A 15,671-nucleotide genomic window follows, 5' to 3' on the forward strand; every position below is an offset into this window, starting at 1 on the left:
CGCTCCGGGTCACGGTGAGTCTTCGGTAAGGATTGTTTTCGATGAATTTCCTAATGTTGCTACATCCGATTAGAGTTTGAATATTGGAATAAGATATGGCCCTACTTTTCTCCCTTGAAGGTAGTACAGAGTTGACGCTTAAGTTCTCGGGTCCCGCGGCAGGCTTGGTTGGAGATAGCTTCCTTTCCTTGGGTAAGTCAACGGATGTCGCTTCTGACCTTTTAAAACGACTTCTACTAAAGTCATCAACTAAAACTTTCGTGTTTCGTTTAGGTGGATCTGTTGAGCGTGGATTCGATCGAGGGGCATAACCGAGTATCAGGTAAGGGTTTTCCTACTACTGGACCCCGAATCCAGGCCGAAAACGTAGTAATCCACAGTGGATTACACGTTAGTGACTGTACTGAATAACTGTATGCGTGTTGACTGTTAAGTACTGTTATTATATTTTGTCTGATGTAAAGATACTGTGACTGCTAATTGTGGATTGAGATTTTATGTTGATGGACCTTGAAGTTACGGTTCAGTATGTAGTAAAGTATTGGTCTGGATGTTGATCATGGAGTTTGGACGGGGAAGGACAGTGAGTCCGGTTTTGGTTGGTTAGTTGATTGGGCTTAGGATTTTCCCTAATGGTGTGCGAATTGGTGATGCGTATAGCAACTGAGGGTATAGATGTTTAAACCTATACTATCTGACTGACAAAGCCTATGGCGGAACTGTAAGATGAATGTCGTTGGGGTGTGACTGATGTAGACGGTTTAGTATGGACTGAGGGGTAATGGTTAGCTTCATCTATGGGGTAGTGTGCCTTACGGATTACGTGCATCCTTCGGGAGCACTAGACTGATAGGTGCATCCTTCGGGAGCACTAGACTGATAGGTGCATCCTTCGGGAGCACTAGACTGATGTGTGCATCCTTCGGGAGCACTAGACTGATACGTGCATCCTTCGGGAGCACTAGACTGATATGTGCGTTCTACGGAACCACTAGACTGTTATGTAGGGTACCCCCGAATAGGAAGTTAACTGTTGTCCCCTAACGGGCCCAGTAGTGGGTCCCTTACTGGGTATGTTTATACTCACTCTTTTCTCTTCTTTAACTTTTCAGGTAAGGGCACAGCGAGGGGCAGACCGACGAGAGGCAGGAAGGACGCGTGAAGGCCATATGGACGCGTCTGGTTTTCTTATCGCTTCCGCTATGTATTTTGTCAGAATATTTTGACTTGTGATTTTGAACTGGTGACTTGAGTTTTTATTTGTGACTTTTTGATTGATTTAAAATAGGGCCCGAAACTGTCTTTTTGTAAGGTTTCTAATGCTTTAATGAATCGTAACTGGTCCGTTTTAAATTTTATGTTGAATGGTCGAGTTTTGGTATTTGGTAGTGACCTCAGCTTAGTCCGGAAAGTTGGGTCGTTACATGGAGAACTATAAATAAAATGATATTAGATTATTAGTGAAAAAGTAGCAAACGTATTGATAAATAGTGATAGATTTATATCATCATATATTTAAGATAGACATGGATAGAAAATCTTTCATTCTCTATCTAGATAGACATATATAAAGCATGCTCTAAGTTTACTTACATTCTCAGATTCAAAAATATCGATGTTTAGAGTCCTTCAGTCACTTGTTTCCAAACATTTCCATGTTACAATTCGTGGCCTTTCCGTTGCAAGCTTTCTTCCAAACCCAACATCTAAATTGAAAAGTCTTGATATTTTCTCAAAAGCCCAATAGACTAAAGCTAAGGGAAACCCTAGGTATACAACATCCTTGTCACTGTAGGATGCTTTTTTTCAAGAACTGATATATTAGGATGTATAATAACTTTCCCCATGGATAACCTTTGAAGATTTCTTCATTATCCAATATGTCTAGATGTAGGAGATTTATGTGGTTGTGTTGCTGCTTGGGAATTAAAAATGCTCATATGATATAGAGGTTAACTAGTTTTTCTTTCAATGAGTCTTCCTCGTCGCACAACGCTTTGAAAGTTCTTTCTATATCTCTTCTTGTTATAAAGTCATCATGATAGAAAACTGCATTTTTCAGACCTTTTTCTTTCTTTCTCCTAGATTTAACTCAGGGAATTGTTGACCTTTTAGTCCAGTCACAAAACAAAAGTCTTTTAGTCTAAATTCTACTATATGTCCATTGAAGTTGAAAGCAAGGACATTAGTTTTTTTTAGTATGACATTGTTTTCTTAATAGAAAATTCAGGAATTGTGTTGGTATTTTGGCCATTTTAATGTTAAGAAACTGGCCAAAAGGATTGTTTGTCAAAACTCGAGAAAGAATTCTTTTGTCTATTTTTGACTTGATATGATTCAATGTTTCTAAACTATAATATACAGTAATTCTAAGGTTTTTTGTTCATCTTCCACAATAATGTCATTTGGATAGTGTTTCACCTGTTGAGTGACATAATAAATTGTAACGACCCAGCTCTTTATACTAAGCTAAGGTCATTACTAAAAAGAAACAATGACAAGAGACACCTTTTTGAAAGGAGGGAAACTACGTTTTTCATTAAAAACGGAATATTAAAACATTGAAACATAGACGCAGAAGCAAAACTGAGTCCCTATATGGCATGTCACGGATCCTTCTCTGTCACTCGCCAGCTTTCCTCTACCTTTACCTTCGTCTGAAATATTAAACATAGAAAGAGTGAGTATAAACATATACTCAGTAAGGGACCTACTACTAGTCCCGCTAGGTATCTGTTAACTTCCCATTAGAGTCCTGTAAAGAAGTACCCAAGGACTGGCACGTTCCCGAACACGTGCAATCTATGATCCCGTAGGAACAAGCTGGTCTCTGGTGAACCCAAGGGAACACCTAAGACGATCGGGCTGTGAGTGATCCCGTCGAATCACTCAAATCATGTCTATGTCAATGTCAATGTCAGACTGGCAGTCCCGTCGAACAACGCAGTCATAAGTGTGAGCGATCCCATTGGATCTCTCAAATCATGTCTGTGTCAATGTCAATGCCAGACTGGTGGTCCCCTCGGACTACACAGTCTTAAAAAGGTAGTGATCCCGAAGGACACCTATGTGGGTACGACTCTAATAGACAAAGTTAACAGAACACCCTATCCATAGCATGTAGCACAACATAACATCATAGCATGGCATGAATATTAATCTTAACGTCCTTAATCATGTCATTAATATATCATGCATCAACAACCATCAACATCTATCTACCAGTCATTAACATAACATCAGTCATCATCATCAATCATCAAAATAATAATCTCAGTCATCATCATCAACATACTACCAGTCATAACATGACATCAGTCATCAACATCATCTCAGTATAACGACAGTCATTATCAATAGCATCAAGTTATGCATTTTAGCTACCATCAATGCATAATCATAATTACATGCAGTCTCTTAAATTCAGTTCGAAGGTCTAGTAGGAGAATCTCTTACCTTGAGATTTTAGCCAAACAAGGTACTCCCTAGTTGACAGTAAAAATTCTCCAATTAACTTGATCCTAATCATAAAAGGAAAACTCAGTATCTTGATTAATAAAATTAGCAATTGACTATCATCCAAAAATTCTCCCAAAATAATTAACTTTCTAAAAATTGGGGTTGAAACCAATTCAACCTTGATTGGGAAAAATCGAAGATTTAAATCCTCAAAAAGTTTAGCCAATTGAGCATTTAAAGAAACCCCAAATAGATCCAAAATTAAATTAATAAAATATTAATTTAATTTCATTGGCTTACCAAGGTTACTCAGATGGAGGTTGAAAAATCATTTTATCCTTGATGAAAAATTCATCACTTTAAATCCTCAAGCTTCCAAAAAGACCAATCTTAACTTCAACTGATGAAGCGGCGACAACAGAGGGTTATCTTAGAGAAGAAGATGAAGAACTTTTTTTTTTCTTTTACTTTCTAACTTAAGCATTTCAATGCTATTTATAGACCTAAATAATAACAATAATATTTATTATTATTATTTCCTTTTCCTTTTCCTTTTAGGATATATATATATATATATATAATACCAAAAAATATACATATATCTTTATTCCCATTATCTTTTCTCAGTAAATGCCTTAAATGCACAAAATCTTAGCCATCTATAATCATTAATAATAATAATAATACTTCTTTATTATTATTATTTTCTCTCACCAAAATCTACAATAAACATATATATTTATTTAAACCATTATTCTCTCTTTTAAATAAATATATATCTTTTTCTTCCAATCAAATCAACCATCTCTCTTCTCATGGATTATCTTCTTTTCCAAACAAATATAATTATATTCCATAATATAATTAACTTCACTTTTCCAAATTATTAATTAAATATATATATCCATATATATACTCAATTAAATCCAATTCCACCAAAACCAACTTTTCGCTCCAAAATCTCAAATTAACTTAAATGCTCAATTATTTTAATCAACCAAATCTTTTCCAATAAATCACTAACTTCCAATATGAATTATCTTAACCCAACCATAACAACTCCACTCCATAATTAATATTTATCTTTGTGCAGAATAATTAATTATCTTCCACAATAATTAATTATTATTTACCTTTCTTCCAAAATAATTAATTGTCTTCTACAATAATTAATTATTATTTATCTTTCTCCAAAATAATTAATTATCTTCCACAATAATTAATTATTATTTATCTTTCTCCAAAGTAATTAATTATCTTCCACAATAATTAATTATTATTTATCTTTCTCCAAAATAATTAATTGTCTTCCACAATAATTAATTATTGTTTATCTTTCTCCAAAGTAATTATCCTTTTACAAATAATTGTATTTTCCCAAAATATAATTATTTTATTTTTTCTCCCTTACTAAATATTGTTTCTCCAAAATACAATTATCTTTTCCTTAAATAATTATATTTCAACAAATATAATTATTTTTTCCTTTAACATAATAATTATATATATATTTTCACATATACATATAATTATCAAATCTCCAACAAATTTTTCACCCTACAATTTAATTAAATAACATCCATAATTATTTAATTAAATTCAACTTCAACAACACTAAAAATCTACAACTTTACTTAATTCTCTTAACTTATCATTTAATCAAAAACTCAACAAACACCACATGCCAAAACCTCTAATTAATTAAATATTTATCCAACAAATATTTAATTAATTTCAATTCTCACATAAATCAAATAATTCTCATTAAATGAATTCAAAATAACACCCAATAAATTAAATCTAATTAAACAAAATTAAGATAATTAACTCCAAAATTATCTTAATTTTTTGGTGCGTTACATAAATAGTATGTTTCAAACAACAAGGGTAAGTTTAAACAAATTTACAAATGCAGAGCGCTATAAAGAAAAAGATACACATATATACAATGCTATACAGACAGATATTCACATTATACTTTGTTACCTTTAGTTCTTTTTCTTTATTCTATCTTTGCTTTACACCTTATTGATTTGCTACACGATGCTTGTTGATTCTTGCTCACAATATATTTGTAAAAAAGAAGACTAATATAAATTTATTCAATGAAATATATACAATTAGTATAGAAATAGACATGTTTGTATGTGGGATAGATCGTGATAAATATAGATTGATCGTAATGAATATAGATTAAGACCTCTTTGTATGCGATATAGATCGTGCTAGATATATATGGATGATGGTGATACATTGAAATGAATATAGACTCAGACCTTTTTGTATGCAATATAAATCGTGGTAGATATATGTAGATGATGGAGATAGATCAAAATGAACATAGATTCAAACCTTTTTGTATGCAAGTCAGATCATCGATCACGACAGTTTTGTTGAAGTAGTTACTGGGATATAAACGATTGACAAGGAAGAGGATGAACGAAAATGTCTGAGCAAGTTCCTTCACCTTTTTATAGCCCTTTCATTTTGATGGCATTTTTATAATTATGAGTTATTGGAGTTTCTGTAAATGTTCGTTTATACTTATATAAACGATCGTTGAAATTTCTCTACATGATCGTGTATACTTAAACTTTTTCGTCATCTTTTACTATTTATTACCTTATCGTTTATATATATGATTATTGTTTATATAATGTACAGAATCGTGTATGATTATCATTTAGATTTTCAAACATGATCAGACGCACATATGAGGTAATCGTTAAAGATAATTTACGCGATCGTTAAAGATAATCGTTAAAGTATTTTGTTATCGTTTAGCGTTTATTGTTGATCGTTTATGTATTTGGTAATTTACAAGATTGTGTATCAATTGTATATTATTCTACACAATGCCGTCTAATAATCGTTTATTAACATTAGTCGGGCGTGTGCGAACGATTAATCACGCGTTTATTGGGGTATTTTTGGTATTTCGCATTATGGGCCTATGAGCTTTTTTCCGTTTCTGAAATTGTTTTATAGAGTGTAAATAACTTGCCACTTTGTTAAATTATTGAAAATATCCCTAGAATAATTATAAAATTGATTTTGGACTATACATTTAAGGTTTAAACATTTCATCAAGAGAACATTAAAAACTAATAGGATTATTATTTATAACAATAATAAAAAAACATAAACACTTTCTAAAATAGTCAGAGAGTTTTTTCGGTGACTAACCATTCTAAAAAAAATGGGAAAAGGAGATAGAGAAAGGGTGGAAAAAGAGAGTTTTTGTAACACCCCATAAGTTTAAGGAACCAATTTTGGGTGTTACATTAAGTGGACTTCGAAGTTAAGGAATATATTCTGTTGTTTTGTGTTGGATTAATTAAATATATATACATGGGTGTGTATATTTAATTAAAGATTTTGGAATTTGGTAGAATTTGTTATTAATTAAGACATGAGAGACAAGTATCCCAAGTTATTCAAAAATTAGAACTTTCGAGGAAGAAAGTTTGTTAAAGGAGGGAAGATTGTAACGCCCCAAAAATTAAGATAATTTTGGATTTAATTATCTTAATTTTGTTTAATTAGATTCAATTTATTGCGCGATATTTTGAATTCATCTAATGAGAATTACTTGATTTATGTGGGAATTGAAATTAATTAAATATTCTTGGATGAATATTTAATTAATTAGAGGTTTTGACATGGGGTGTTTGTTGAGATTTTGATTAAATGGTAAGTTAAGAGAATTAAGTAAAGTTGTGAATTTTTAGTGTTGTTGAAGTTGAATTTAATTAAATAATTATGGACGTTATTTAATTAAATTGTGGGGTGGAAAGTTTGTTGGAAATTTGGTAATTATATGTATATGTGGAAATATATATATAATTATTATGTGAAAGGGAAAGATAATTATATTTGTTGAAATATAATTATTTAAGAAAAAGATAATTGTATTTTGGAGAAAAGATATTTAGTAAGGGAGAAAAAGTAAAATAATTATGTTTTCTCAAAATATAATTATTTATAAAAGGATAATTATTTTTGGAGAAAGATAAATAATAAATAAATTATTGTGGAAGATAATTAATTATTTTGCAAAAAGTTAAATCTTGATTCTGGAGTGGAGTTGTTATGGTTGGGTTAAGATAATTCATGTTGGAAGTTATAAGTGATTTATTGGAAAAGATTTGATTGATTAAAATAATGGAGGATTTAAGTTAATTTGAGTTTTTGGAGGGAAAAGTTGGTTTTGGTGGAATTGGATTTAATTTAGTATATATATATGGATATATATATTCAATTAATAATTTGAAAAAGTGTAGTTAATTATATTATGGAATATAATTATAATTGTTTGGAGAAGAAGATAAACCATGAGAAGAGAGATGGTTGATTTGATTGGACAAGAAAAAAAAATATATTTATGATAGTTTAAATAAATATATGTGTTTATTGTAGATTTTGGTGAGAGAAAAATAATAATAATAAAGAAGTATTATTATTATTATTAATGGTTATAAATGTCTGAGATTTTGTGCATTTAAGGCATTTATTGAGGAAAGATAATGGGAATAAAGATATATGTATATTTTTTTGGTATTATATATATATATATATATATCCTAAAAGGAAAAGGAAAAGGAAATAATAAATATTTATTTATTATTATTTGGATCTATAAATAGCATTGGAATACTTAAGTTAGAAAGTAAAGGAAAAAGAAAAAGGTTCTTCATCTTCTTCTGTAAGATAACCCTCTGCTGTCGCCGCCTCATCAGTTGAAGTTAAGATTGGTCTCTTTGGAAGCTTGAGGATTTAAAGTGATTAATTTTTCCATCAAGGATAAGATGATTTTTTCAACCTCCATCTGAGTAACCTTGGTAAGCTAATGAAATTAAATTAATATTTTATTAATTTAATTTTGGATCTATTTGGAGTTTCTTAAAGGGTTCAATTGGCTAATTTTTAAGATTTAAATCTTGGATTTTTCCCAATCAAGGTTGAATTGGTTTCAACCCCTTTTGTTTGAGAAGTTAATTAATTTGGGAGAATTTTTGGATGTTAGCCAATTGCTAATTTTATTAACTAAGATACTGAGTTTTCCTTTTATGATTAGGATCAAGTTAATTGGAAAATTTTTACTGTCAGTTATAGAGTACTTTGTTTGGCTAAAATCTACAGGTAAGAGATTCTCCTACTAGACCTTTGAACTGAATTCAAGAGACCGCATGTAATTATGATTATGCATTGATGGTAGCTAAAATGCATAATTTGATGCTATTGATAATGATTGTCATTATACTGAGATTATGATGATGACTGATGTTATGTTAATGACCGGTAGCATGTTGTTGACGACTGTTGATGTTAATGATTGTTGATGCATGATATATTAATCACATGATTAAGGACGTTAAGATTAATATTCATGCCGTGTTATAATGTTATGTTATGCTACATGCTATGGACAGGGTGTTCTGTTAACTTTATCTATTAGAGTCGTACCTGCATGGATGTCCTTCGGGATCACCACCTTTTTAGGACTGCGTAGTCCGACGGGACCGCCAGTCTGGCATTGATATAGACATGATTCGAGTGATTCGACGGGATCGCTCGCAGCCCGATTGTCTTAATGTTTCCTTCGGGTACACTGCAGACCAGTTTGTCCTAGGTGTTCCTTTGGGATCACCGGAGACTAGTTATGTTCCTCCGGGATCACATGTTGTACGTGTTCGGGAACGTGCCAGTTCTTGGGTACCACTTTTCAGGACTCTAATGGGAAGTTAATAGACACCAAGCGGGACTAGTAGTAGGTCCCTTACTGAGTATATGTTTATACTCACTCTTTCTATGTTTAATATTTCAGGCGAAGGTAAGGGTAGAGGAAAGATGGCGAGTGACAGAGAAGGATCCGTGACATGCCATATGGGGACTCAGTTTTGCTTCCGCGTTTATGTTTTAGTGTTTTAAGATTTCGTTTTTAATGAAAATTTAGTCTTCCCTCGTTTCAAGAAAGCGTCTATTATTATTGTTTCTTTTTAGTAATGACCTCAGCTTAGTATAAAAAGTTGGGTCGTTACAATAGGTATGTAAAATGGTAGGCAATAAAGAAGAATTCTTGGAAATGACTAACCTCCCTTTGAATTGCAAGACTCCTTGGTGTACTGTAGATCTTGCTCAACCTTACTTCAAATCTCCTTCAATTTTGAGTCATTCTCCACGTCTTCTTGTATTTTGGCCAAATCAATTAGGGCAGAAGCTGAAAGTTGGTTCAGATGGACTGTAGGTGGCACCCTAGATAATGCATCGGCGGCTTTGTTTTCTAACCCTTGTTTATATCCACTTCAAACGAGTATCCCAGCAACTTAGCAATCCATTTCTGGTATTGTGGTTGGATCACACGCTGTTCCAAAAGGAACTTCAATGATCTCTGATCAGTTTTCACAACGAACTTGCGGCCCAAAAGATATGGCCTCCATCTCTGCACTGCAAACACTACAGCTATCAATTCCCTCTCATATACCGGTTGGCTTTATCCCTCATGCTTAGAGTTCAACTGAAGTAGGAAATAGGTCGTTTAGCTTGAGTTAATAAAACCCCCACTCCATAGCCAGATGCATCTGTTTTAATTTTAAATGGCAGGTTGAAATCTGGTATTGCTAACACCGGCAAGGTCATCATAGCTTTCTTTAGCTGTTCAAATGAGGCTGTAGCTTCTTCATTCCACTTGAAACTCCCATTCTTCAATAGTTGAGTAAGTGGCCCTGCTATGTTGCCATAATTGTGCACAAATCTACGGTAATATCCGGTTAAACCCAAAAATCCTCTTACCTCACACACATTGGTTGGAATAGGCCATTCGCTAATAGCCCTAATCTTATTGGGATCCACTTCCACTCCTTTTTAAGATATAACATGTCCCTAGTAATTCACTCTCTCCTTAGCAAAACTGCACTTACCTAGATTAGCGTACAACTCATTTGCTCTCAGAATTTCCAACACCAATTCCAAGTGTTGTATATGTTCTTCCAATCCTTTGCTGTATACTAGGATGTCATCAAAGAAAACCAGTACAAACCTCCTCATATACTGTCACACCCCCTCCGGACTACCTGCTACCTTATACCGAAAGATGGCGTGAAGCCGACGAACAACGCTTTTCTGTACCTGTATTTGTCGACTCTGCTTAAAACTTTCATGTGATGAACTTGCCAATCTAGTATATAAACTATTATACATGCAACAAAACACAGCGAATCCTAGGCTAGTCAAACACAGCTAGTCAAACACATACATGAAGTGTACCTCAAAATTTACCGTTTTCACGAGTAAACCTAAAGACACCTTAATCAAAATATAACCAACAAAATTTACACAACTACAGCTCCTAAAGCTTATACAAACTCTGGAGTATCTATAACATACAAGGGTGTATATACATCACAAGACAACAGACTCTATGCCCAACTCAAAACACGTACTGACAATCGATAATTGAGCTTCAGCAGATTAAGGCAGTCTATCAGGCACCGAGAACTCGATCTCTACCTGGAAAATGGGTAAAAAATTTTGGAAAGGGTGAGCTATAAAGCTCAGTGAGTGACTCAGTTTAAAACTATGAATTTAAAGATAAGAGCACGTGAAAACTTTACACATATAAATCTGTTTATACAAGTCGTAAATGTAAACGTGTAGTAGTAAGAATAGCTTTCTTAAATACTCAGCATGTTCATCATTGAAATCTAGCAAGGCATATAAAGTATATCGAAGAATTTTAACTAACATGACAAATCTACGTTGTGTAGGGTACACCCAGTACAACAACGTTTACAGCTCTACGATGTAGTGGGGCCCGCCCAGCACTCCCATCGTCTTTGTCGTAGTGGGGCCCGCTCAGCACTCACGACAGTATCGTTGTTACGGAGTACACTCAACGTCAACAATGGAATCTAACCAATGTGCACACGGTAATCTCTAGCCTCAGGCTCAAGATCTCAGTCATGTAGTTAATGAAAATTTCATAAATCATCTAAAAATATTAAAAAAATGACTGCTTATAAATTTTACACAAAGCTCGAACTTTACTCAGCTCTTTCGTGGAAAACTGTAGTTCTTAAAACAAAACTTCTTACTAATTCATGCTTTGCTTAAGACATTGTGGTTTAAATACTTTCCAAACATTTAATATCTACGTGCTAGCATAAATTTCTTTAAGAAATCTAGTCTCCAAATGTATACTTGAAAATAGTCATGAAATTCAAATACCTTTCATGGCTTCGTAAATAAACATTTATCGCATTCAATCATAATAACAGTTATGGAAAATATTTCAAAGTTGGTTTTGTCACTCACAGTCTTGGGCTAGATCCTTGGTCTATAAGCTCGGTTTAATTCTTCTCGGCCTACCAACAACCCAACCGAGTATTAAAACTATAAACATTTTGGTTTCCTAAAGATATACATAACATGTCGCACCAAAGATGACGCTCATGAAAACAAAGCTTAAGAAATAAAATCCTATTTCAACAATTCTCTAAAATTTCAAGATTTCTAACATAAACTTCAAAGGACTATAACTTTCTCAATACTTAACCAAAATGAGTGTTCTTTATATCACAATCTTCATTTTGAGATCCACTAAAACTTACCCGAAGACATGTAAATCTGATTCCCCGTGCATAAACTCAAATAACCCTCGAAACAGAACCACTTCGAGAATCGCGTGCACACGACCTCTTTAACTTATCCCTACAATTTAACTGATTTTTAGTCGTTTTTGGTTTACGATTTCTTCATGAAAGTTGTAGTAAATTGAATAAACTTTCCAACCATATCAAATACAGATTCTAAATCCACCGGTACACTCTGAAATACAAGAAAAACCAGAGACCTCCTGATTTCGAGTGAAAACCAACTGCCTTGTTTCTTCATCAAAAAGCACCAAATGAATATCCCAATTTGCTCCAACTTTCTTCATAAAGTTTGTTTGAAAATGAGTTAACTTTCAGTAAATGTAAATCTCACCTCTTAATTCCTTTTGAAGAGTTCAAACCGAATTAAAAACCAGTGATGTGCAGAATGAACTAAAATTCAGCCATGGATACACTTTGCTTGAGTTCTCCTACTCTTCTTCAACCTCAAAATTCTAGTAAAATTCCTCTTCTTCTTCCAAACTCTCTCTTAGTAGTTCTCTGTAAATTGAAGAAGAAAAAAAAATGGAAGTTGGATGTCTTCAAAATTCTTGGCGGTGAAGGGAAGAGAAGAAGAAGAAGAAAGGTAAAAATGAAATTTTCTTCTCTTTTTCTTCTTTTTATCCTTTCTTTTCTTTCTTTTCTTTAATTTATTTAATAAAACTATTTAATATATATATATATTCCAAACTCTCTCTTAGTAGTTCTCTGTAAATTGAAGAAGAAAAAAAAATGGAAGTTGGATGTCTTCAATATTCTTGGCGGTGAAGGGAAGAGAAGAAGAAGAAGAAAGGTAAAAATGAAAATTTCTTTTCTTTTTCTTCTTTTTATCCTTTCTTTTCTTTCTTTTCTTTAATTTATTTAATAAAACTATTTAATATATATATATATATTTACACTTAATTTCCATTTTCTTTTTGTTTTCCACATTTAAAGAAATTAAACCAAGAAAATATCAGGTTTACATATACGGCCTGAAAACGACATTCATCAAAGCTTGGAAAGTAGAAGGTGCATTAGTCAAACCAAAGAAACTGTCCACCACCTTCCAGTTGTCCAATAGTACCTCTACTTTTCCACAAATTCCTTTCCCTTTAATGGCTGCTCCTAAACCCAAAATCACCCCATAATTGGTTGTAGCTTTCAACGGTAGATTCAGGCCGGTTACCAATTTTTCAGATTTAAAATTGTGGGTAGCCCCACAGTCAATCAACATCACCACTTGCTCATCCTTCACCTTTCCTTTCACCTTCATCGTTCCCGAATTGGTCAACCCCACTACCGAATTAAAGGAAAGCTCTATGTTCAAATTCTCCACTGCTCCAACTTCAATAACATTTTCATCCGCCACTTCTTCTTCTCCATCTTCCTCAATGATCTCAAACTCTTCTCCATTCTCCCGTACTACCAGTATTCTTAACTCCTTGTTTTCTTTAATTTTACATCGATGGCCCGCATGATATTTCTCTCCACACTTGAAACACAACCCCTTTTCCCTCCTAGCTTGAAATTTAACATCTGTCAAATGCTTGGAAGGTCCTTCCCTTTGGTTATCCGCCGCCGTGACTCCTCTGAGTGTGACTGTTCTCATTGGAATATTTCCACTAGCTGTGGCTACCACTGCTTTAGTCTCTGTCCCTTCTTTTGCCTTAGGCAGATTATACTGAAACTTGCTTCCATACACATTGCTCAACCCACATTCCTTCCTCACTCTCTCACTTTTCTCAATCTTAAGAGCCAGCTTCATCATTTACGCTAACCCTTGCGGTTCTAGAACTTCAACTTCGGTTTTCAACCATTGACTGAGCCCATTCATGAAAGTCTCTTCAAGCACCACCGTTTGTAAGAAAGCTATCGGAGCTAAATATTTGTCAAATCTATTCCGATACTCCTCTACCGTGGTCTCTTGTTTGATCGTCAAAAACCTGCCTACCAACGTACCATCCCTGATTGTTCGAAACCTTGTTAGCATCTTTTGGTTCAAATCATCACAGCTCTTGAAAGATTCCCGTTCATCCAGAGATCGATACCAGTCGAGGGCCGGTCCATCAAAGCTAATAATAGCCACTGACATCTTCTCTGATTGGTTAAGTTATGAATCTTGAAATATCGGTCTGCTCGAAATAACCATGAATCAGGATCTATTCCGTTGAAGATCGACATTTCAACCTTCTTGAATTTGCTCCTATCAAATGCCTTATCCTCTCCACTCCTCCCTTCTCCCCTCGATTCACCAATTAGCACTTCTGCTGTAACGTTGCTGCCAATTCCCTTACTCGGTGATCCCTCCAAATCAGTCGATTCAACTACCTTTTCTCGAATGATTCCTTGGATGTACTTCAGGATCACTTGCTGCTGTGTTTGATGTTTCTTCATCTGCGCATTCATATTTTCAATACTCTTCGAAATCAAGGACATATTTCCTCCATCGTGGGCAGCTTCTTCAACTATATTCTCATTTCCCTAATTTCCTGTTCCACAAAATCCAACCGTTCTTCGCTTTTGTTGGCCATCTTCTTACGCTTTCCCAGTTTCTACCGCTCTGATACCAAATTGATAGAACACTGATTTGGTGATTCTACTTTTATTGATATCCAAACGTAATTACAATATTTGATAAAAACAGAAAGCAAAACAGTACTACTAGGATCTCAATCCTTCCCTAACCGAAGCCAAGATACAATATTCAAATTTAACAGAAAATAAAAGACAGAACAAGAAACCAGAAAGCAAGGAAAATTCAGAACCAATGTACTACTCCTCCTGTCTCTCAAGGAGTGAGTTAGCCCTCTTAATTTCAACAAAATTCTGCACCCCAGTTTCTGCTATCTCCCTGGCTTAAATCCCTCTCCAATCCCAACTAACTACTGGGCCCACAACTACAGTTTCCTCCCTCCGAATTCTCCTCCACCTCTCTAACTAACATATCCTGTGCCCACTTCCCCTTATTTCTCCTATTATTTCTTCTATTATATGCGAATAATATTGGTGGTTTAACATAATCACATTGAAAACTAAAATGGAAGAAAGAGCTCATAATCTCTATGAGATATAAGGGCTAGTAACATATTTATCTCATCGCCAATTGAGAGCGAAGTTGCTCCATATTATCTTGTATGATATGACGGTTTATTTAAAATTTTGTTTCACAAGTCCAAATATGTTCATTTCATCCAAGAAAAAAAAGGTGAAATTTGAAAATTGATCTAAGAATGGTGAGAAAGCCATTAGTTGAGAGCTTTCACTCAGCTATGTATGTATTATGTAACTCTTTTTTGATTAATGGAAGCATCACCTTTTTTGGCATGAGAGCATGATGAGGGTGGTAAGGAGATTTTGACATATAGTTGAGATGTCTCAATGCACCTACTCATCCATGCATTTTTTTAATATCTTCTTAAAAAAAAAAATAAAACTTCCAAAAAGCGTGGAAAACCTAAAATCAGGCATATATACGAGAAGAAAATATCATAAAGTTTAACTTCTATTTTTTATCTAATTAATGAATCTTTGCATATACACACCACATATATCCACAAGGCAAGTGTAAAGAGATCTGCA

General features: G+C 33.8%; 1 protein-coding gene and 1 long non-coding RNA gene across 7 annotated transcripts in view; one reads left to right on the plus strand and one right to left on the minus strand.

The window, feature by feature from the left end:
• The window catches only part of LOC127148779 (uncharacterized), a 115,978-nt gene that overhangs the window by 53,795 nt on the left and 46,512 nt on the right, over nt 1-15,671 (minus strand). For 5 of the 6 annotated variants that reach the window (XM_051083077.1, XM_051083075.1, XM_051083074.1 and 2 more), the window contains one exon: nt 11,773-11,822. The gene's annotated coding sequence lies outside the window, so the exon portion shown is untranslated. Of the gene's footprint in view, nt 1-11,772; nt 11,823-12,444; nt 12,537-15,671 lie in introns of those variants that run through there. The other variant, XM_051083081.1, reaches the window with a different exon arrangement.
• Nucleotides 270-1,266, plus strand: LOC127148782 (uncharacterized). Its single transcript, XR_007819873.1, has 2 exons — nt 270-322; nt 1,113-1,266. It is a non-coding gene; the product is annotated as an uncharacterized LOC127148782 (long non-coding RNA).

This window comes from Cucumis melo, chromosome 4, assembly GCF_025177605.1.
Source record: "Cucumis melo cultivar AY chromosome 4, USDA_Cmelo_AY_1.0, whole genome shotgun sequence".
In the NCBI taxonomy this organism is placed as follows: Eukaryota; Viridiplantae; Streptophyta; class Magnoliopsida; order Cucurbitales; family Cucurbitaceae; genus Cucumis; species Cucumis melo.